The sequence below is a fragment of the Manis javanica genome, chromosome X (assembly GCF_040802235.1).
Source record: "Manis javanica isolate MJ-LG chromosome X, MJ_LKY, whole genome shotgun sequence".
In the NCBI taxonomy this organism is placed as follows: Eukaryota; Metazoa; Chordata; class Mammalia; order Pholidota; family Manidae; genus Manis; species Manis javanica.
In genome coordinates this window covers 2,990,853-3,014,494 of record NC_133174.1, presented here as the reverse complement: position 1 = coordinate 3,014,494, position 23,642 = coordinate 2,990,853, and the positions used below count along the sequence as shown (strand labels likewise).

At 43.7% G+C, this 23,642-nt stretch overlaps 1 protein-coding gene across 7 annotated transcripts in view; it reads left to right on the top strand.

Moving 5' to 3' along the window:
- NLGN4X (neuroligin 4 X-linked) overlaps window positions 1-23,642 on the top strand; it is a 245,029-nt gene that overhangs the window by 18,798 nt on the left and 202,589 nt on the right. For 2 of the 7 annotated variants that reach the window (XM_073227304.1, XM_073227308.1), the window contains exons 2-3: window positions 9,600-9,764; window positions 12,336-12,419. The exons of 3 other annotated variants lie outside the window; for them this stretch is intronic. The gene's annotated coding sequence lies outside the window, so the exon portion shown is untranslated. Of the gene's footprint in view, window positions 1-9,595; window positions 9,765-12,335; window positions 12,420-23,642 lie in introns of all 7 variants that reach the window. 2 more of the 7 variants (XM_073227305.1, XM_037013493.2) reach the window with 2 other exon arrangements.

The window sequence follows — 23,642 nt, the reverse complement described above, 5'->3', positions numbered from 1 at the left end:
AATTTTAATTAGATCAGTGGAATCTATTACAAAAAGATGCATTAGACAGTTTTGCAAACAAAGTGCTGTATAATATTTAAAATGGGACTTGATTTATTCAGATATTTTGAGAGATGCATCTCTCCTACGAAGCAGGAGTTACTAACCTTGGCACTATCGATATTGGGTGTGGAAAACTGTGTTTTAGGTGACTGCCCTTGGCAGTATCTCTGGCCTCAAGCCTCTCGGTGCCAGGAGTATATATCTGTCCCCAGCTGTGATACCCAAAAACATCTCCAGATGTTACCAGTTGTCCCCTGGGGGAAAAGATTCGTGGCACTTAAGAATCTCTCTTATAAAATGATGTGTACCTGTGCCAGCTTTTACACAGGGAATTTCATTGTCTTTGGGATTCTCTGAGCCCCTTTTGTGTGCTGGGCATGGCCAGGAAAATTGAGCAAACCGCAGTGAGAGATGGGAACCGTTCATTTTGGAAGCTCCTTTTGAGAATCATATTCATGGATTTTATCAGTTGTAATGAGAATTAGGTTGATGTTTGGAGATAGTCATTATAATGCATTTTATCAGAAAGGAAGATGGAATCGATTTATGTAAGTGAGAGCTTTAGAGAAAATGAAAAGAGAAAGGCTAACGGAAAAATCCTCGATAAGTATCTTTCAGAACAAAGTGCCGAGGCAAATGCAGCTAGCTTATCTAAAATTGGGCAAAATCACGTTGCAAATGAAACACAGTCAGTGGGAAGACCGTATTTGAACATTTGATGCACAGAATAGGATTTACAGTTCTACAGATGTGCGCCAACCGCTGAGGGTTGTCAGTCATTTAGAAGTTAGTAACATCAACGCAAATCCTAGAAATCTGCCGCACTGGAATTAAAGATTCATTGAAAATGGTGTTATATTTCCGAAGTGTTGCACTGATTGATTGCAATTAGATTCTCCAACAAAATACAAAGTCTTCATAGTATGTGAGTAATACAAGTAATACAAGATGGATTTCTGTGGGAAAGAATGTATTTTTAAGAGCTGTATTATTAACCTCAGAGACTTGGAATTAATATAACTAACCCCAAAGTGTGCTATGTAAAGATTTGTCATGACTTCCTAATAAGGTATTTTGTATTATCAGTTCAGATATCTGTAATAAATGGGCACCTTTTACATTTTTTATGATAAAAGGGTTAGGCAAAAGCAGTGGTTTTTATTCATAAAGTAATAACAAAATAGCAATATATTGCTAGGCTTCTCTTGACGTGCTAACATCAGCTCCATACATAGTTCCTAAAAGTCTAATTAATGCGCAACAATTAATAAGAGTTCAATTCTGTAAATCAAACAGTGGAAATGTATGCAATTTTTTTTTCCTCTACGTATTTCTTAAGTATTTATGTTTGCTACAAGGAATATCATCTCATTGTCTTCATTTCATAGTTCATACATATAAATGTTTGACTTTTTCTGGTCTACATTTTTAAAGCATTGGTTTAAAATGCTTGATGCCACAGCTCAAATAAATATTCAAACTAACAAGTGGGACGGACTTAAGATAAGTTTTCGCTGCCCAAGGAAGGAGGCGGGGAAGCTGGGCTCCAGCGTGCTGTCACAGAGAAGGAAAAGTCAGTGTATCATACAATTATTGCAAACAGCATTTGATGTATGCTCCCGCATACCATTTCGCTCATTGCCCTCCCTCGTCTGGTGAGTGTGTTCCTGAATGCGAAATCCGCAGATAGTACTTGTACTGGCCTCATTGTTTAACGGGATGCAAATGTTTGCAGGGAGCAAGGTGCTTTTGTATGATGATAAAATACGTGCTCAAGAGCAAACGCAGCTGCCTAGCCCCCCAGTGTTCTACCTCCACCATTTCAAATTCCAAATTAGTGCGTGTGTGTGAGCGAGAGAGCAGTTTTCTCATTGTGTTCTTCTGCAGACTTAACAGTGGACACTAAGGGAGAAACACAGTGAGTCCAGCCATGTCATTTTACAAATAAACTGAGTGCATTGGCTTGACTTGCGTCCCCCTAAAAGATGTAATGAAGTCCTGACCCCTAGCACCACAGAATGCGATTTACTTGGGAACAGGTCTTTTAGTGAGGTCAGTAAAGTGGGCCCTGACCCAGTGGACAGCTGTCCTTTCAAGGGGAGGCAACGCCACAGGGAGACACAGCCCATGTAGTGGGAAGACAGAAGGTGTACACGCATGGGGGAGAAGGCAGCACTGTGACGGTGGGCACGGGGCCTGCAGCATGGAGCTACGTGCCGGGAAGTGGCAAGCATTGCCAGCAGCCACGTGAAGCCAGAGTGGCAAAGAACGACTGCTCTGGAGACTTCAGAGGGAGTCTGGCCCTATGGACACCTTGATTTAGAACTCCTAGACTCCAGAGCCATGATGAGGGAATGAATTGCTCTTTCCAAGCATCCCTTATGGCCCTAAGAATCTTACACACCAAGACCCATAGCTGTGTGTAGGACTGATCTGAAGGGCAGCAGTCAGTGGGGTGCAGCAGGCTGAAGGTGGAACAGCCTGGTGCCTGTTCTCGGTCTCCCCCTGTTCCTCCCGTACATTCTGGCTTAGAGGGGCAGGTGGTGGGTACATTTATCTTCTACCATCTCCTCTGTTTCACCAGATTTTGAGAGCTGCCTCTGCCAAGTGTCATAGCATCCAGACGTTCTGGGTGGGGAGTGGGGGTCCCCTTTTAAATTACAGTCTTTTGAAGAGAAGCAGTGGGGTGTCACACTCCTCAACTGTAAATTGAGTGGGTTGGACCAATTTCCAGGTCCTTTCCAGCTCTAATTCTGCATGATTCCAGAGCCATGATCATTGTAATTAAGACTCTTGACTTGAATACGGCTCATTTTAAACCATGATTAGTGATACAACACGCTCCATGTATTTTCTGAATAAACTTCATTGTGACCCGGTTAGATGCCGGATACAAATTGGGAGGAGGTGCTGTGCAACTAGAAATGGTGTGATTGAAGACAAATTCAGACGTATTGACATATCTAATGACATCTAGACCATCAAAAGTCTGGCTGGATCGCAAAAGCACCATGCAGCATTTACGTTAGAAAAATCTCAGTTGCACTAAATTTAAATTTGGCAGGTGGGCACGGTTGATCATATTGCGCCTTTGCCTCTGAGTCTGCTGGGTCTCACGCTTAGGGAACTGTGAACCGCAATCCTGGTTTTCTCCAGCGTATTTTGCAAATTTCGAACTCATGGATGGGATGCCATTAAGCAGAAGTACCCACCTGCTTGCCTTGCCCCTGCTAATAGGGGCTAGGTGGCACAGAAGTCCAGTTATTTACACCTTCTATCGTTTTCCTGAGGAGGTATTTCTCGCCTTTCCTGAAGTGGCTGAATGGGATGTCTCTCATCTCCCAGCCGGTGAGAATGTCAGAACCTTTGGAAACTGCATCATGTTTCAGTGATGGAACAATGAGTGTCCGTTGCCTGGCAGGCCCTGGACTGCCCACAGGGGTGGGTAAGGAGGAGACACAGGCTCACTCATGGAGTATGGGGTCTGGTGACTGATGAAGGCTCTGCTCCAGTGAGGACATGAATGCATGTGGCATCATTCCTGTGATAAGGGAGGCACCGTCAGTTATATACAGGGGTGCTGAGGACATGAGCAGCTGTAACAGGGGATGCTGCATTCAGATCGGGTCCCTGGGAGGTCTTCCTAAGGAATTGAGACCTGCCAGTCGGGAGGGTGTTGAAATAACCGTTCAGAAATGGTAAACTGAAAGGTGTGGGTTTCAGAGCTGGTGCTGAAGAACCCAGTGGATATGAATTGCTGGTCTCCAGCTGGTAAGAGTTTCTGTGTCATCACATCCAAGATGGGACCCCAGTCAGACCCAACGTGAGCTTGTTCTAAGGGTCTCACCCTGAGAACCGTTGTATTCGCGTCTTTTCAGGCTCTATTTCCACACACAACCTGTTTAATTTTTTACTTCCGTCTCCTATTTCAGCCCTTCCCATTGGGAGGTGACTTTCCCTCTGCATTTCATGGTTTTCTCCTGGCATTGAATCTCGCTCTACTGATGTACATGTTATCTTTATGTTTTTTTATTCCCGGGCAGTCCAAGCCTGTGCATATTTATCAGGCATCTACCATGTGCTGTGGAGTGTCAGGGATGTAAAGATGAATAACAGCCACCATAAACACCAGTTGATATGCTGGACATTACTTATTCCTCCGTGGCCTCCAAATGCTTGGCTCATAATTCAAAACACTATAGAGGAACTTGAAGGCAGCAGATGGTTCCCCATTTCAGGGATCCACGGGCACATTTTCTCTCAAACAAAGGTCTCGGAATTCCAGGCTGCATGGCACTGTTCTGTCTTCAGAGACTGGGAAAGCATGCATGCCTTCCTCAGTCATTTGGTGAGCCAGGTATTCACATCTTATTTTCAGAAAGTCGCCACGCTACATACTACAAAACACAGATAAGGTGCAACCCCTGATCCCAGTGCAAAAGCTTCCCAGTAGAGAGTCACAAAGTGACCAATTAAATAGGACATCACACTGTATGCACTTCAAACAGTCCACAAGGAGGGTCATCACACAGACCCCAGGAATATGGAATCTTACTTTCCACTCTCATCACTTGAGATAGGTCATTATTTGTCTTTCACTGCATAAAAAATTGCCCCCCCAACAAAGCTTCAAACTGCAAATAGTCACTATCTCATACATTTTCTGGAGGTTGGGAACTCAAGAGTCAGCTAGCAGGGTAGTTCTGGTGCAGGGTGTCATGGTGTTGACCAGTTGTAGACCAGGGTGGCAATATAATGCGGGTCCTGGAGAATCGCCCTTATGTGTGCATTAATGGGGGGGCTTCAGTTCTTGTCGCACAGACCACTTCCCCAGGCTAGTCACACCGTGTCGGCAACTGGCTTTCAAGAGAGTGGGTGAGGAGAAAAGAGGGGGAGAGCTACCCTAAAGCCATAGTCTTGTATACCTTGATCTTGGAGGTGCTGCCTCAGTTTTGCTGTGTGCTATGGGCCACACAGCCCCAACCTGGCCCATTTGGAAAGGGGTCAGCAGGAGGGTGTGAGGACAGGGCGGTAAGGACCGCTGAGGCCATGTTGGAAGTGAGGTTATCACGGAAGCTCTTGCAAAGGAGGTGGCATCTGGTCTGTGCTTTAGGTGGACAGGATTTCATCGGAGGGCGCAGGAGTATGAGTAAGCCATGCACGTGGCCGTTGTTGAGTGGGTGGATCGGTTGAGGGCCGTTGGTGCTTGTGGGTGATTCTGCCCGATTGAATTAAAATCGTAGCTTTTTAGGGGGTGAAGACGCACAGTACAGCCAATCCATATTATTCCACAGGCTGTAGGGGGGAGCCTTGGTAGGGCTTCTGCAGAACCCAATCATTTATGGAATGTCAGTTCTGTGGTGGCAAATAGATGGAGGCAGGTAGTCATGGAGATAGATATTGAGGTCACGGGGCTGACGGAGCCAGTTGAGAGCTCGTGATAGAGAGGGCGTGGAACTCGAAAGATGCCCTGGAAAGATGGCATACTTGGCACCTGTTGGATAGCAAACAAAACAATGACACAGCTAACACAAGGTGGGGCTAGGTTTGGGGGAGTTTAAGGGAACAGAGAGTCTTCAGAAGTTGGGTTGGGGGGGTCACCATTATCAGATGCTGTATAGATCAGAGCGTGACACAGAACGTGTTGCTCTCTGGGGCTTACAAAGTCATGGAAGGACTTGAAAAGAGTATTTTTCAACCCTCCATGTTCTCTCGTTTATCGTGTTTTTCTCTCTGAATCTGTTCTGACGTATCCGTTATCAAGACCTTCTGAACCCTTCTAGTCATCTTTCCGGAAGCCTGTTCATGTCCTAATGCATGGTTCCTTAAGAGAAGGAAGGGACTCTTCATGAAGAACACATCTTTATTTACTCTCGTGTTCTTCTGGTTTCTTGACCGGCAGTGCCCTGAACCCCTTCCGTGGACAAGCTGAGCCCTCCACAGAGCCTAACTCTATGCTCAGGACACCCACGTGTCTTTATTTTCTGCTTGGACTTCTCTCTCAAGCTCCATCCTGTCCCTTACAGTTGCCTTTTGGACACCTCTGCCTGGGTGCTGTGCCCCAGACTCAAATTCAGCCTGTGCAAAACTGGCCCATCCTTTGTCTTGCCACATTTGCTCCATTCTATGCATTCGGTTCTCCCATGACTGGCATCTTCTGCCTTCAGGCCCCCACCTTCCGGTGTTTCTCCTTTACTGACACAGTCAGCAATACATCCTATCACCAGATATGTGGGTACCCCCCAACCCCCGAAGCCATTCCAGCTGCGTGCCCTATAACTCACTTCAATCTAACACTTAACTGGAGGTAGTGCCCAACCCCACAGCTTAAGGACACAGTCTCACAATTCTGCCCTCCCCCAAACCTCAGGTACAAATTGCAAGTAACACACACAACTTCCCTCCGACTTGGCCACCTATCAGAGGATCCCACGACCTCTCCTTAGATTTAATCATCTGCTGGAATAGCTCTCAAAACTCAAGGAAATGTTTACTTAATGTTTTCTGCTTTATTTTATAATTAAAGATATGATCAAGGATACCCATGAACAGCCAGATGAAGGGATACAAAGAGTGAGGTCTGGGAGGGTAGGAGCCCTAGGAAGGAGCTTCTGTGCCCGTGTAGTTGGAGGGCACCACCCGTCTGGCACAAAGATGTGTTCACCAACCTGGGAGCTCCCTGAACTCTGTGCTTGTGGGATTTTATGGAGGCTTCACCATGTAGGCAAGACCCATAATTAGCTTAATCTCCAGCCGCATCTGCTGTTTGCAGAGGATAGGGGTTGGGGCTCCAAGGTCCAGGCTTCTGATCATGGCCTTGCCTTTCTGCTGACCAGCCGCCACGCAGGAGCCCACCCAGAGTCACCTCATTGGAACAATTACCCTCCTATCACTCAGGAAGTTCCAAGGGATTTATTAAAGAGCTGTGTATTAGCAACCAGGGTCAAAGACCAGGTACTGGAAGAAAAGATGCTACGAATGCTCTTATCATTTAGGAACTTACAAGGAATTTAGGAGCTGTGTACCAGGAGCTAGAGGCACAGGCCAGTACATGTTTCTTGTATTATTTCACACATATGCATACCTTATCCTGCACACAGGGCTGGGATTCTCTTCTCCTCACTCCCTTCTCTAACTCTGACATGCGTAATCAGTGCTTCTTGTCGGTACTCAGCAATTTCCGGAAGAGCCAGCCTACTTGATACTTTGTGAATCTCCACAGTTGATTTATTTTTTTTGTCGTCCAATTTTCTCACATGCAAGAGTTATGAAGACAGTACCTACCTCCAGAGATGTCTGAAAAATATATAAGTTCATCAAGCATGTAAGCTAACTTAAACTATAGGCACATTGTAAGCATTGAAGGCAGGCTCTTCACATTATTTATCTGCGAGCTTGGGTTCCTCCTTCGAAGTGGAACATGTTTTATGAAGGATGGCTTTATATGATGATTAGATTAAACCCCACATTCTTCCTGCTGACCTATGTGGCTTTGCACAGTGAGCATCTGCCCAGCACCCAGCTCCATCCCACAGCATTCTGTCATGACTGCTCCCCTGGTTTACCAGTCACCTAGGTTTTGTGACCCAACTAACCCTGATTAGGACAGTGCAAAGCCACTGACCCTGCCTGGAGCAACCACCCTGCTTCCCTCTCCCCGCTTAACACGGTCGTGCACTCTGAGCCTCAGGGCTCACCGAAATTGGAAAGCATTTTTATTTTTTGTCTATGTATATGTGTGTTTCTCTGTTTTTCTGCCTTCCCTTAAAATGTGTGTCTTACACGTGCAGCGCAGGTGAGCCACTCTGTGTATTTACTTGTTGAAGAAATGAGGGGTTAGTACGACATTCCATAGATACTCACTGAGTGAATGAGAAAATTACATGGTGCATAATACAGATAAGTATTCACAACTAAACCATCACTGTTTCCTGAGACACGTCGCCAAGCCAGAGCGTGTATGACAGGAGATCTTTGAGCATTTAGTCCATCTGCTGTAGGAGGGAGTTGTCTTTGATGGTTCGCTTTGTATTTAGAAAACTGCCCTGATTTGCTGAAAATGTATAGGTCATGCAGTATATGACGTGATTTATTTCTACATGTTTATCTTTTAAAATCTTCTTTGCCAGTGTTCTTGTCCCCAGAGTTCCTGTAATTCTTTTCTGTATTTTTTTTTAAGATGCTGTCATAGAAAAGCTGTATCTAATTTCCCATTCCACTCCATGCCTAGAAAATTGATACTGTTACATTTTAGGAATGTTAAGGGTTTTGAAGCTTCGTCATTTAATGTCTTAACATTAAAGCTTAAAGTCTGTGCACCACTCTGCACAGTTCACTGGATGGATATCTCCAGTATATTTAAATTTTGTTGTAAAGATTTGGGTCACAATTAGCAATGTGGGCAAGAAGTGCATTCCTTGTGATTTTTGGGAAGAGGTATAGCATTGTGTAAAACTGAGTATATACATTATCAGTTCCTCTTTTTAAATTTGAAAGAGAAATCTGTCTTTTCATTTTTTTCCCCTGGACTTTCATAATGCTAAAAATGAAACAATTTGAACATTGTATAAATTGGGGAGCAAATCCAAGAAAAAAGCAGATGTTTTATTCATTGTGTATCTTTTCAAAAGTGGTTACACTCTGGAAGATTGCTCTGTGTGAGAGATGGGAGATGAGGTTCAGGTTAGATAAATAAGGTCACTTAATGTTGATTCAAACACTTACGTACACATCTAGAAATATCCAGGATGACCTCCCGAAACCTAGACATAAATTCTCTTCTTATCTGAATCAGTCTTATTTTGTATCTACTCAAGAAATCTACGCAGATTGAATTTCCTCCCATTTTTGTTTTAGAAATTTAGCAGGTCACAATGACTCAAGAGAAAACTATGTGTGTAATAAGTCTAGGGACTTCCGTTTAAAAAAAATTTTTCTAATTACCCCAGAAATCTATTTAGGTTTTCAAAATAAGTTGGTATTTTCCTGTTTTGCTATGTATTTGTGCTGGTCTAGGTGCAGACATGAGTGAGGAATGCTGTCCAGCCCTGGGGACGCCTTAGCTATGATCTTGGTGCAGGTGTCTGGGGGGAGAGCCCGCCAGTTGCTTTCACCTCGTGCTTTCTGTAGCCTCTACTCTGAGAAATTCCGCTCTTCTCTCCGTCCTCCTCCGTGGTCCTCTGAATGCTGGCTGCTGAGACTCTCAGAGCTGCTGTCTCTTCTCAGCGCCGTGCTCTTTACTGTGGTACAAGAGCTCGTGCAACTATTCCCAAGGCCTGGCTCTGCTGATGCCCTGTTGCACGAGACCGCAGGCTCTCTGCAGGCAGGGCTGTGCCTCGTCCATCGTGACATTTCCCTTTCCGTCCTCAAAACTCACTCATGGTCTGTGCTCAACAACAACCCCTGTGAAATGAAGTGACTTGGAGTTTCTAGGCAGTATTTATTGGAAATTACATAGGAAGAAAATCAGAGTAGTACCATATAGACAAGTCAGAGCGGCATCATTTCCTTCTTTTATGAAAGCACTTATATCCTTATTACCTAACTGTTCCAGGTAGCCTTTGGACCTACTACCCAGGGCAAATTGGAATGGCTGTGAAAGTCTCTATGGACCCCCAAACCTTCTGTTATAAAGATGAAATTATGTGGAGAGGTTCCCTTGAGACATTGTCCTAGTGTGGAATATATCATTCTCAGCCCCTGCATCTGATATTCTTCAAAAGGTCAGTGTGCTTTCACTACTGGATTCTCTGGATCTAAGATTCTGTTAAAATGGTTTAATGACTTTATGGGAACGTGTGCTAATATATCAATGAGTTAATAAATACGAGCTTGGGGCACCTTTTCTCTGTCATCCACCTTGACAGTTTAAACATCCATCATCGCGGTTATTATACGTTCTAAAAGGTTCTTTTATATACAAATCAGTGCCTGTTAAGGAACACCTGCAAGCAACGGTGAATTTCATACTTGCTTGTAGGTGTGAGCCAAGATAGAGCACACCTTTGCACATGATACATGCGCGAGGGTTTAATTTGTATGTGAAAACTTAGATTATAAAATATAATTTCATCGTCATGTCAAAGCAATCTGCTACCTGTAATGACGTCTGTGTGCCTCCAGGCCTTGTATAATAGGTCATCCAGTTCAAATTTAACACTGGAATCAAGAAATGTTTTAATTGAGAGAATTTATTCTTGAACCTTTAACACATCCTTTTAGCTGTGTCTTATAATTGAGTCGCATGCACGGAACGAAAGGCTTATTCCATCATGGGCCACCGCGAATCATGTAGCAGAAAAAAAATGACAAAAATGGAAAGGGAATCTTTGAACAGAGGGTGTTGGTGATCCGCATTCTGTCTTGGTATCAACATTAGCACCAAAGGCGGATCGACACGTGGATGTGGTGGAGGACCAGGGGCCTTTCTCAGACCTTCTGAACTTTGTAAAAGTTTCTTCTATAAAAACAAAACAGAAACAGTCTGGAAGAATGTTATGTTGTGCGTTCACACATGAACAGTTATCCTCTAAGAAATTACTACTGTTTAGAAAGCATTTAGCCTTTAGACAGACTATTTTGTTCTGTCACATTTTAGGAATAACCAGTTTTTAAAATGAAGGAAATACACACCAAAATCATGAATCATTTTGTTTTGCTTGTGTGCCTAAAAAAAAAAAAACAACAAAAAACATTTCAAGCAAATCAACCAAGCCGAGATACAAACAAGAACTCAAACCTAAAATCACAATGAAAAGACGTTCTCCTTTACCCTGTTTCAAGAAAAAAAATTATGGTCCGTCAGACATCAGGCATGCTAAATTTTGTACGTCTTTTCTGAAACACACATATATCATCAACTTTGTAACTGAATTTAATACTTGCTTGTAGGTGTGAGCCAAGACAGAGCCTCTGATCCAGTCAAGTAGAAATGGGACTGATTTCAAAGCTGTAATATTAATACAATGTTAAAAGAGCTAATGTGCAGTCGTTACTTATGCATCACTCATGCGCTAAGATGCTGTCACGCATTGATAACAAGTTACCTCTCTTCCACTGATGAAGAACATTTCAGGTGTAGAGTGGGGACCGAGGGTGTGGGAAGGTGTGGCGTTCATGGTCACTCACACAGTGTATTGGGGTCAATGGACCCCAAACCCCTGGATTGAGTCCCAGCCCCCCACCTCGCATCACAGCCCTGCAGTCTGGGGCTAGTTAGCTAATATCACTCTGATGTAGCTTTTCTCAACTCATGGCAATCCCACTCCTACGTACCATTTATGCTTTGCTGAGAAAATAAAGTGTTGAGCATTCAGTATGTTAAATGCTGACCCACCACATATATGTGAGGTAATATAACTATTATGATTATATGATTATATTATGATCATATGATACATTATGATTATACCTGTTCAATATGGTGAAACGTGTCTTTGAAGTCAAGACAGACTTGGGTGAGACCGTCTGCCTCACAGCTTATGAGCTGGGTGCCTTCACATCTGAATCTCAGGTTTTCTAACTGCAACACAGTGTGAAAATAAGCACCGTGCGTGGCTAGAGACACCTCACAGTGATGAATGATGGGACCTATAAATTCACTTCCACAGACAGGTTTCCGTCTACAATGTTTGTGAAATATGTATTCATAACAAAAGGGGCTAGTTGTTACAAGCAATTGAAAACATAAGTCTACCTTCCTACAGTTTAATAAAATGCTGGCTCATTACCCAGGAGACCCAAAGACCTTATCTATTGGGTGTTTATACCTTTATTTCCTGTTCATTTGAACTCATGGCTGTAGGGAAAAACAAAATCTCTGTAGGCTGAGGATTAGTTCTTGCAAATGATTTCTGAAACACGGATTGGCTGTTCTCACAAATTCAGTTTTGCAAGGATTTAAAGTTCTTCATTTAAGTAAGCCAGGTCGAACATTGACATGCACTAAATTGCTTGTGATCATCTATGAAAATTTAACAGCGCCCACACTGGTGCCTTGGTCTACCCTGCAGACTGTGTCCACTTGGGCTGAATTCTCCAACTGTGTGTGGACCAAAATGGATGGATATGGAGTCCACTTTCAGCCATGCCTGGCAGATGTCCTCTCACACTTGGTTACTTGACTTATGAAGGACCCTTTTAAGATTCCTTTATGCTGCTACTCTCTAGTTCTTAACTACCCAACAGAAAGCTTATAAGGACCGTGACATCAGTTCAATGAAGCAATGATAGTACCATGTCTTTTCTTGGGTGAAGCAATATGTTTCTCTCCCCCTTTTTTTTTTTTTTAATAGGGACAAATGTGCTGAGATGGAAAATAAATCAAGATTTCCATGGAGGCATTGTTAGAGGCATCTTCTTAGAAGGACCATGTAATGGTAAGGATCAGAGATAATTACTAACCTCTGCTGACATATGTGTAGATGCATATGTGCAGCCTGGCTCAATAAAATCTATAACGACTTTCAGATGACTCGGGTGGGGAAAAATACTGCATTTTTTTGAAAATCGATTTGACATAAGTGTAAAGCAGCGATTGCAGGCTCAAGGGGAGTGCATGGGGTGGCATGTGTTGCAAATTTAAGGATTTTGTAATTACTTGTTCCTCCAAACAGCTGCCGTGCAGAGTATATGTTATAAATTAGACATAACAGACTGAGAGTATCAGCTGTCTGGCTCACCTTGTGTGAGTCCCTCTGATATTTACCCTCAGCGCCATTAGTTACCGGACACCTCACTCTGTTCTGGAGTAAGTATCTCAAACTACTGGGGTGTTGAGTGGCCTCAGCCCCTGCAGAGTGGGTTCCCAAATGTTGGGTGTGTGCTTGTAGTGAAGGACAACGGCCCACTGATGCCCCAGGATCCTTTACCCTGTGTAGAAACTAGGAAGAGAACAGCCGGAAGGAGGGAAAAGGGGTAGAATAAAAGTACAGTTGTGAACATATGTGAATAAAGGTATTTCAGCAGTTCTGAATCTGGACCTCTCCTCTCTCCCACGCTTAAATCTCAGAAAGGACATGTTTTAATGTGTTTCAGGTAAACAGTTATATCTTTTCATGGATCAGCTGTTCATGGATTCAAGGCCTGCTGAGGCAGTATTTATAACTAAATTTCCTAAATACTGGTTATTTACCAATTTTCTTACCAATTTGAGTGTCATAGATTCCAAGCAGTGTTCAAAATCTAGACCACAAATGGCTTTTGAGCATCTTTTTTACAGCTGACCATAACATTTCTGTATCTTTACTCTGTCTGTAACAAATATCTGTAGCTTTCCTGAGTTCTAGAAGCTTCTCAAGCTTGTGCCCTTCACTTTACCTTCTTGTTCCAATCCACTTGATTTCCAAACTCTTCTCCACATCATGTGCCATAAAAAAAAAAAAAATGCTAGGTTTCATTTTTTTTCAAAGATAATTTATCATTATCAAAGAAAGATTGATACCATTCCCTTTTTTCATATGGACATTTGGAAGGTGATCATAGATGACAAAACGATCGATGGAGGGCTGGCTCTGTTTTATCTCGTACAGAATTCACTGTCTTATCTAAAGGACTGAACATGCACACGTGTGTCTCATTAGCACACACTGCTGAATCTTCAATAACAACCTCTTAGACAAATCCCTTTGTCCTTTAAATTCTGCAGCCGTTTTTTTGGTGTTTCTGCTTTTCTGTTCTTTCAGCTTCATTTTCGTTCGTTAACCTGGAGGAGCATTAATAATATAACCAAGGCGTGAAGTCTTGCACGTATTCCTCTTTCTTTTTGCACAAACAGCCCTTGAAACAGCAGCCCCAGACAGCTGGGGTTGTGATTATTCCAGGAACCGTACTGCAAGAAATGCCTAGTTTAATATAATCAGGCTGTCCTAGTTCTAGGGAGAGGCGGCAGGCATAGCTCTGGCATCGGGCTGGGAGCTGGACACACTGCTCATCAATCATCACAGGTCCCATTATGAAACCCAAAGGATGCTTGATATGTAAGTGCGCCGTCAGGGGAAGGAAATGAAACCTTGGGATCTAGAAACACCTTGTATGTCTTACCGCATACCCTGGGGCTCAGTTTACATCTGAAACCCCGGGATGTTGTCAGCACATTTCAGCCGGAATCTGTCTAACTGCTTCTGCAAGAGGGGGGGGTGCTTTGGAGCGACAGCCTGGGGTAGCCCTTGATGGGTGATGAGATTAAGTCACATCTTCCTATACTGTATCCCAAGAACGGCTTGGCTGCATGGAGAGCTCATGTCAACTATGGTGATTTCTCACTTTGCTGTTAAGGACCTAGTTCATGATGATGAGGCTTCTGATAATGTTTAAAGACTGGAGAGGTGTTTCTTGGTTCCCGTTCACTATGAAGAATCTGTAATTATTAGTGAAGAAAAGCAGCTGCCTAGAAAGTGCAAATCGTCCATTCAGCCTGTTTGATGCATGACCGTTTTAACCTATGCCACGTGAGTCGCATGCTCCATGCAAGGCTGACTGAGCACCTTCTCGTTTTGCAACCCTCCTTAAGGGACATTCTTCGCAGTGCGTGTTCATCGTAGCCTGGGACGGTCTTGGTGAACTGAGGCTTCACCAAGCAAGTCCTTTATTTGTATTCCAAAGATGGCTTTGTTCGGTTCAAATCTGATGGCCAAGGAAAACCCCTTTTGTGTCACCCCTGAAACTGTAATTTTAAAAGAGGATCGGGAGAGATGAACCAGGAATTAGGAAGTCAGTGTTAAGTGGACCTGAATTTATTAGTACCTTGAAGATCTTGAGGATCATGGTTGCACAAGGGGCTAGCAAATTTGAATGTTGACATTGTTCATAATCAGTTCTGAGTACATTATCCACGTGAATCTTTTACTAAGCATTTTGTGATTTAGAGGGACAGGGTAGTTAGAGCAACGTGGAACTGCAGTTTGGATATAGATTTAAGTATGATCATTAAAACATACATAAACATAATAACTAAGTAATAAATGCATGGAGTCTATATTATATATAATATAAATATAATCATAAAATAAGATAAATATAAATCATTTATAATTGATCCTTTCTGACCCTTTTTCTTTTAACTACTTCTCAAACCTTTAATGTTTCCCTTGTATCAATACTATACTGGAATTCTCTTTTTTCCCCTACTTCAACCCTTCTTTTCTGCCAAAAGCATGTATTTTGGAATGGAAAAAAGGCGGTATCCACTTGAATAGATTGTCTTACCTTATTTGCAAGTTGTCTATGCATAGACTAATTGGGTTTGCTCTCTGGAGGACAGAAGTAAATAACCTTTGGGTCCATGACCATGGGGTGCCCGTGCTGGCATAATGTGAGTCGACTGTGGGCTGTGTGCCAGTCACCTGTTTTTATAAAGTTTTACTGGAACAAGCCCACACCCTTGCATTTAGATTTTTGTGCATTTTACTTTTTGACACTCCAGTGGCAGAATTGAACAATAGAGACCACATGGCTTGCAAAGGCACAAATATTTATTTGACCCTATGCAATGCATGTGTTTGCCAATCCATAGCAAATTGGTGCGCATTATGCCACATACATGCTTTCCTCTTAGGAGTTCTGTGGATGCATCCTCACACTCTCGTAGGAGTGGGTGTTTGTAACCTGGAATCTGGGATGCATGCATCCATGGTAGTGGGAACAAACAGCCTGACTGCTGCAGCATGTGCAATACATGCACCATGGAGAGAATGAATGGGTGGCCAATAAGAAAACAGATGTGATGGCAGCTGACACACACCAATGAGCAGGGGTCACCTCTAGGTCTCTCAATGATAGATGATGATTTCCGTTGGGCTCCTCATTAGGCAGATGGACCCTGGGGAACACTCTCGACTGGTTGCACCATGCCTCTGCCCAGTGGTTTCATGATTGGGAAGAATTAAATGCTTGACCAAGCATGGGCAAATATTGTGGTGGTTATTCAGCTTCACTAAACTTTTAATGCAGTGCATGTTATCCAGCGAACACCAGGGAGTGTGTTAATTCTGGGTGGTGTATCTGAGACTCTGGGAGGGAGGTATTTGTAGGCACGAGTCCTTGAACTGGGTAATTAATATCCAGAGGGAATGGAGTGTTCCGATTTCCTCTGCTAGGTTGTTACATGTCACACTTGGCGTGCTGTGGTCATACATATGACCAAAATGTATTTCCGTGGTCGATAAAGAAGGCTTTTTAGCCTAAGAACATTTCTTTCATATGCCCCACTCACATCCCTTCCCCTTGCCGCACGGACTGCTGAGACATAGCTCCCCATTGTGTCCCTGGCTGTTTATGTCAGGGTGACACGGGGGTGACGTGGGGTTCAGCGACGCAGAATGTAACGTAGTGTCTGATTATGATGCACGTTGACAGTGTATCATAAGCCGCGTGGAAATGGCTGGTCCGCCGGACTTTGCAATGTCCTTCCTTGTACGCCGTTGGATATTAAAGCAGAGTCGTGTCACTGTTCTCTGTACCTATCACAGTGCATGGCATGTCGGAGTTTCTCGGGCCATGCTCGGTAAGGGTGGGTCAACATGCTCGATCAGAAGTCAATAGGGAGCAGGACGAGCCCGCTCTGGAACCAAGAGCCGTAAGGTCTGCGGCTGACTCAGCAGCCCAGGCAGGTGAGTGATGCCGGACTAGTCCTGTCACCCCTTCCTGCCCCTTCAGCCGACAACGAGCCTGTGAGATGACAGTTTTGTCCGACACTGGAAACTACCTTTTTGTGCCTGAAGCCAGTCTCCGAGTGGGTGAGGCTGTTTTCCATTACGCAGAAAGAAAGCCCTCTTGTGATTCTCCAACATTACGTGCAGAATATAAAGTTATTTTCACCCATGTTTGCTCTGTTTCAGTAAAGGGGTTCTGACGGCCAATCAGGTACACGTATGTGATGTGTCCACGTGAATGAGTCATTGCTGGACACCAGCTCAGGTGTGACGTGACCCACCTGTACATCCCACAAGGCTGGGCTCCGAGCTACAAGACCTCTGCTCCCCACTTGAGATGCCAGTGGCAAGTCCAGGCTGTCATCTGTCTTGGGACCCACCAGCTGCAGATAGGAGGTGCCAACGACCCCGTTCCTGGGTGCAATTAATTTGCTAGGGTGACTCACAGAACTCAGGGAGATATTTTATTTGATAGATCACTGGTTTATTACGAAAGGATGTCACTCAGGAACAGAAGATGGAAGAGACGCAGGGGGCCAGGCATGGGGAAAGGGCGTGGGGCCACTCTCCCCGCCTCTCCGCCTGGTCACCAACCTGGAAGCCCTCTGAAGCCCTCTGCCCGGGTTTTTGTAGAGGCTTCATTACATAGGTGTGACTGAGTAAATAAACCATTGACCATCGGAGATTGAACTCAGTCTCCAGCCCTTCTCTCCTCCCTGGCAGACTGGCAGTTGGACTAGGAGTTCCACCTTCTGATGTGTTTGGTTCCCCTGGCAACCAGCCCCCCATCCTTAGGGGATTTAAAAGCCACCTCATTCACATAACGAAAGACACGTTTGTGGCTCTCAAAGCAGGAAATTCCAAGGATTTTAGGACCTCTGTGCCAGAAAGGGGGACGGAGACCAAATACATATTTCTCATAAGTCACAGTATTAACACTCAGTGAACTAAACATTTTATTTTCATCCAGGGATGAATGCATATTATCTTTTTTCCTTGGATTTTGTGAATCTATATGGAGAAGAAAGTGAATGCAATGCCTTCTGGCATTTTCCTGTAAGTAAATAGGAACTTGGTAGCAATGGAGTGCGAGTTCTTGAGGGTTTTTTTTCCCCCAAGTATTTGTTCTGGTCTCTACATATACACAGAAGCATAGAAAGTATTTATCATTGACTTATCTGTGATTAAGTCTTCTAAAAGGACTACTGTTTTAGCTGCTATGTTTTCTTCTCAATTACTTAGAAAATTGAAGCATTCCTCTGAGAGATTTAGTCTTTCCCTTGTCCTTTTAATGGTAATTGATTGGCTTGTTCACATAAGGCTGTTCTGGGAAGAAGGTTAAAGTCTGGCAAGGTAATAAACAAATGGTATCAGATGAATGAAGAGCTGTGTGTGTCCAAGATATGCGTCCTCATTAATTTCTTGCCGTTCAAAAGCTGCACATTCACAATGAAAGCAAACTTTAACACGGCAACTACGTCAGCTCCAGATTTTAAATTTCGTAACTTTGGGTCTCATTTATGGTTAGAATTTGTGCTTCGCCTTTTATAATCATTAGTTAATTAAAAATCTCAGCTCATTTATTTTGATGAGATGCGCTAAGTTGTATTTTTTAGACATTTGGAGCAAATCCTTGTGCAGAAATCAATTCGTGAAGGGCCCCGGGGCTGAAAGTCGTCACATCTCCTTCTCTGATTTGAAACCCTAGCCTTCTTGAAAGGACTTGGTAATGCCACGTGGCTCACGCACATAACCAAGGTTCGTGTCCAAGTCAAGATCCTTAATTTAGTCACATCTGCAAAGTCCATGCAAACTCCTTGGCCATGGAAGGTGCCACATTCCCAGGGTCCCTGGGGGCTCAGAAGGTGATGACTTTAGAGGGGTGTCATTCCCCAGCCGACCACCCTTGGTATATCCCTGGTGTGGTGAGCGCCCACGGATGCCTCTCAGCTGTCATTCTCATGACTGTACAGTCGTCCCCTCCCATGGATTGCCGCCCTGCGTCTTGTTTCTCCATTTCCTCCCTGGGGTGGTCCTCTTAACCAACGCTCCCCTCGTCCTTTCCTTCTTTATTCCTGTTCCGTCTTACATCATCATGTCCCCCATCATCATTTGAGGGGAGCCGCCTCCTCTTCTGCTCTTACTGATGCCGGGGTTCTTGTTCACGAAGCCGAAGAATGAGCTTCACAAACACTCAAGGTAGGAGAGCGAGGGACACGCTTTTATTTAGAGATACAGTGAGAGAATAGAGCTCCCGGCTCACGCCAGGAGGGGACAAGAGAGTCCGTAGTGGTGGGTTGTCTCGGGGGTTTTATAGGCAGCTGAGGATTTTTTGAGAACATGAAAAAAACTTAGAGGTGTGGACTTGTTAAGTGGTCTCTGAATACTTAGAATTAACTTCCTCTGATGATTTCTCCCTGAGATACCAGCATCTTGGTTTGAGGGCATATGAAACAAGGCCACCTGCTCAGCCCCCAAGGTGGGCTGAGGTATTGTTTGCTAAAGAGTAAGCTAAGTATTTCTAACGTCTTAACTTCTTGGGTATTAAAATGCAATCTTATCTTTAAGGTGGAATCCTTCCTGCCTTTTACTGTGTTGTTTATGCCTGGGCTTACTTGCTAAATTAGTTGCCCAGTTTGCAAAATCACTTCATCAGATCTGAAGGAGGAAAGACAGCACAGAGGCCTGGGCCTTTTAGCATGCTAAAGAGAACCTTACACATGATTATAAATGATTAGCATAATAAAACATATGCTACTCTTTATCTGGGGAACATTAACTGATGTCACTGAAGAATGGTTCTAGAGCTCAATGTTTAACATAGAGTTTTAGCAGGGGGCGGTTCCTTGCATGTAGTTACATTGCTCTGACTGCAAATATCCCGCGCTGCACCCTCCAGAGGCCCTCACCCTACTCTGACTACATCCACGATCCCTGTCTCATTACGACCCTTTGAATGGGCACCTGGGTCATCACCATCCCCCTGCCCCGCTTGCTTAAGTGTCGGGCTTCTCCACCCAACTCAAAGATCCTGGAGTGTGGGGGATATTGACCACTGCATCCGCTGTGCCATCTGACATGCGCGCCACCAGGTGGGACATCTGGAAGGGATGCATAGCAGTTTGCATGGCTGAAGACACAGGAATAAAGATAGGCATCCCAAAGACATGTCTTCACCAGCCCACGTGGGGAAGGGAAGGTCCAAGCTGGCAACTGTCGGATGACTTGGAGATGCATGTCGTAACCAAAAATGTTATTTTTTTCCCCTCTTAAATGCAGCACTTTCCTGAAGAGCAAAGCCTGTTTTTACTGACTTTATTGATTGGATGATGGGGTTATGGTATATTTCACTGCTGACATATTCCATTTCTGTCTGTGCTTCATGAGAATAAATCTACGTTTGGGCACCACTGAAATAAAATTATTTACTGAATTAATATTACAATAAATAGCAGTGATGAAGGCTGTGTTTAGACACCATCTCACTACTTTTCCTTCAACCTCTTACCCGAATATTTATTCCTATAATTTTCAAAGACATGAATCTGTGTGCTGAGACCTGTTATCATGAAGTACTACCCAAGTCATTAAATGCTGGAGGGGTCTATGTCCTCTGATAAAATTGACTAACGTCCACACACAGTTGTCAAAGAAGGGACAGGTTCCCACTTAACTGAATGGCCCTTGTTCTACAGAAACCCATCCTAATGTTCAAGGGAGCCCTTGATACACCAAGAACAGAGAATAACTCCCAAGCTGATCACAGACAGCTATTTATCTTTGCTGTCGCTTAGAAAGAGAGAAGCAAAATATCGGTCCCTTCTAGCTCAGTTATTGTTTTCTCGGCCAAATGAGTTATCTTAGCTTTACTTAAAGAGAAATGTGGGCCAGGGTGGTGGAAAGGTACTGATAACCTTGTGCTGATAGATATGACTCTGCTTCAGGGAAGATCCTAAGAAATTCGGCTTTCAGAATAACATCAAGAAAATGAAAGTGAACATTAAAAAAAAAAAAATGCTGTCAGCAGTTTATACCTTGTGAAGGTCATGGGGAGATCGACTTCCTGACAGGGCACAGCAGCTCTGATCCCCTTTTTTTATTTCAGGAGAGGCATAGATTTTGTTATAACAGTTCAGCTGTTGCTTTCTGTTTATAATCAGAAAATGATTGGACCCGTCCCTCATTGCACCTGAACCTTTGAACTTGTAGTTTTGTGTAGTCTGATAAAGGAAAATGCAGTTTAATGCTCTCTTGTGTGGAAATGCACTTTTATTCTTTTACCGGTTTCTTGTTTTAAAGCCTTTCTGACTGGAACTGATTTCCTGAAGCTATCCAGCCGTGTTTCAAAGACAAAATGAGGGAGATTACTCAAAACTCAAAGGCATCGTAGTGACAGGGTGCTGACTCGTGAGTCACATCCTAAATGCTCTGAAAGGATAGTCGCTGTCTTTTGGCATCAAAAGGTGACGGGAGTCATAAAGGAACATCCTTAAGAGGGAAGAAAAGCCCTGCAAGTGAGCAATAAGCACCTCCTCCTGCATGTTCTTTCGCTCATGACTTGACCATGAACTTTGGCCAGTGTCCCTGCGATTTGCATTTGCCGTTCAAGAAAACTGAGTGTTTTCCTCATTCTCTTTTGGGTGCTGTGCATGACATGGAATGATATGCATGTTGGGTATGACGGTGGCTGTCATACTTTGATACTTCCTTCGCTTCTTGTTGTCTAAGATTATCATATTACTTTTTTTAATGAAATACGGTTGACGTACAATACTGCATGGGTTTCAGGGGTGCAACCTAATGATTCCACTTTTTGATACATTGTGAAAGGCTCTCCACGATGTGCGGTTGTATCTGTCACCATGCAAAGCTATTTTTACAATACTATGATATTCCCCATGCCATACTTTCCATCCCTTTGCTTATTTATTTTATAACTGTACATTTGTCCGTCTTTATCTGCTTCCCCTATTTCTCCCATCCCCTGACCCGCTTCCCTGTAGTAACCACCGGTCTGTTTTCCAGGTCTATGACTTTTCGGTTTATTTGTTTGAACAACGGTGTTTCTTGTTGTGTATGTGAACTTCATAGATGCCTCCTGGCGTCTGAGCATTCCTAGCGTTTCCGCAGGCAGTGTTTCATGCTCAGAGGATGGGATTCTGCATGATTAGTCTGCTGTTATTTGATAATTGACTGGAATTAGGAACAAATCTCCATCTCCTGATATAGGAAATAAACACCCATCAGGATACATCATAGTGCTTGTGTAGTGAAAACACCGACGAATGGAACCGGGTGGTGTTGAAATGCATAACATCAAGAGATGGCGTGCCCACAAACGTCATTATATCTCTTGGCACAGTGCCACCCCAGCAGTCTGCCTTGTGAATTCAGCATTACCGATTTGGGTTATCCACCCTAATAGAGGCTGACAATTATATAGCTTCTCCTGTGTGCTACAACATTCCAAGTGCTGATATATGAACACCCTCATCTCCACCGCTCTGTCTAGGAGGCACCCTTAGCGCTAGCTTCCTACAGCTGCTGCAGTGAGTTACTACAGACTCAGTGTCCTAAGACTGCACAAATTCATTTGTATCAGATCCTCGTGAACCGCAAATCTGTAGGTGTCTGTTGACCTTAAAGCACGGATACAAAGTAATGGGTTGGAAATCAGGGCTTGGAGGGTGGGACGCAGAATGAAACAAACATGGGCGGTAAAGCAGTATGGTACCCAAGCATCAAGCCAATTTGATCAATTTTGGAATTGTAGATTTTTTTGTGCGTGGGACAAGCAGCACCAACTTCTTCAAGATCTGAACTGAGAGGTGCTCCTTTTCCCTCAATGGCCTAAAAACTTTACATGATTATCAGAAGAAAAACACCTCTAATGATTACCCGAACTCACAATGGGCAGCGAATGGAGCACGAGATTTATCAGGAAGCCCGCCCTTCCCCCTTTGCAAATACTATGATCATGGCTTCAGAATTGCATCTTTTGGTTCTAAATAGTATGTCCACAAAGCAAATGGAGACGTTCTCCGGAGCCCTTTTGGTTTTAAAGACTGTGGCTTCTATTTAAAATATTCAACTGTGCTGATGGAGTTTAAGAATGCAATTAAATTACAGAGGGATTGATTTAATCTTAGCAACCTTTTTATATGAATGCTGCCAAATATCCTTTCATGTAAGAGTGCTAAGAAGCCCTGGAAAATTTAAAGCTCAATTAACACTGAGGGGGTTTTATCGTCCAATGGTTTCAGCCCCATGCCGTAGGTTACCGTAACACTGCACCGATTTTACATCGAGCTTGTTTAAATACGCAGGATTTGGGAGAGAAAAAAATGGTATGAATACTGACACTCCCTCTGTCTCCTTGGACAGGTCCCCCTTTCTTAGGGCATTTTTTTCTCTGTAAAATAGGCAAAGTAGTGATGGCATGGCTCTGTGGGGTAAGGAAGAAAGCCGTAACTCTGCTGGCGTGGAATCAGTGCTGCCAAACAATGCTGATTTCTAGGAAACACCCTTGTTTACTTTTTTGAAAAAATTCATTTTATTATCATTAATCTACAATTACATGAAGAACATTATGGTTACTAGACTTCCCCCTTCACCAAGTCCCCTCCACCACAAACCCCATTGCAGTCACTGTCCATCAGCGTAGTGAGATGCTGTAGACTCACTACTTGTCTTCTCTTTGTGGCACAGCCCTCCCTGTGGCCCCCCCCCACATTATACATGCTAATCGTAAGTCCCCCTTTCTTCCCCCCCACCTTACCCTCCCTTCCCACCCATCCTCCCCAGTCCCTTTCCCTTTGGTAACCATTAGTCCATTCTCGGGTTCTGTGATTCTGCTGCTGTTTTGTTCCTTCCGTTTTTCTTTGTTCTTATGCTCCACATATGAGTGAAATCATTTAGTACTTGTCTTTCTCCGCCTGGCTTATTTCACTG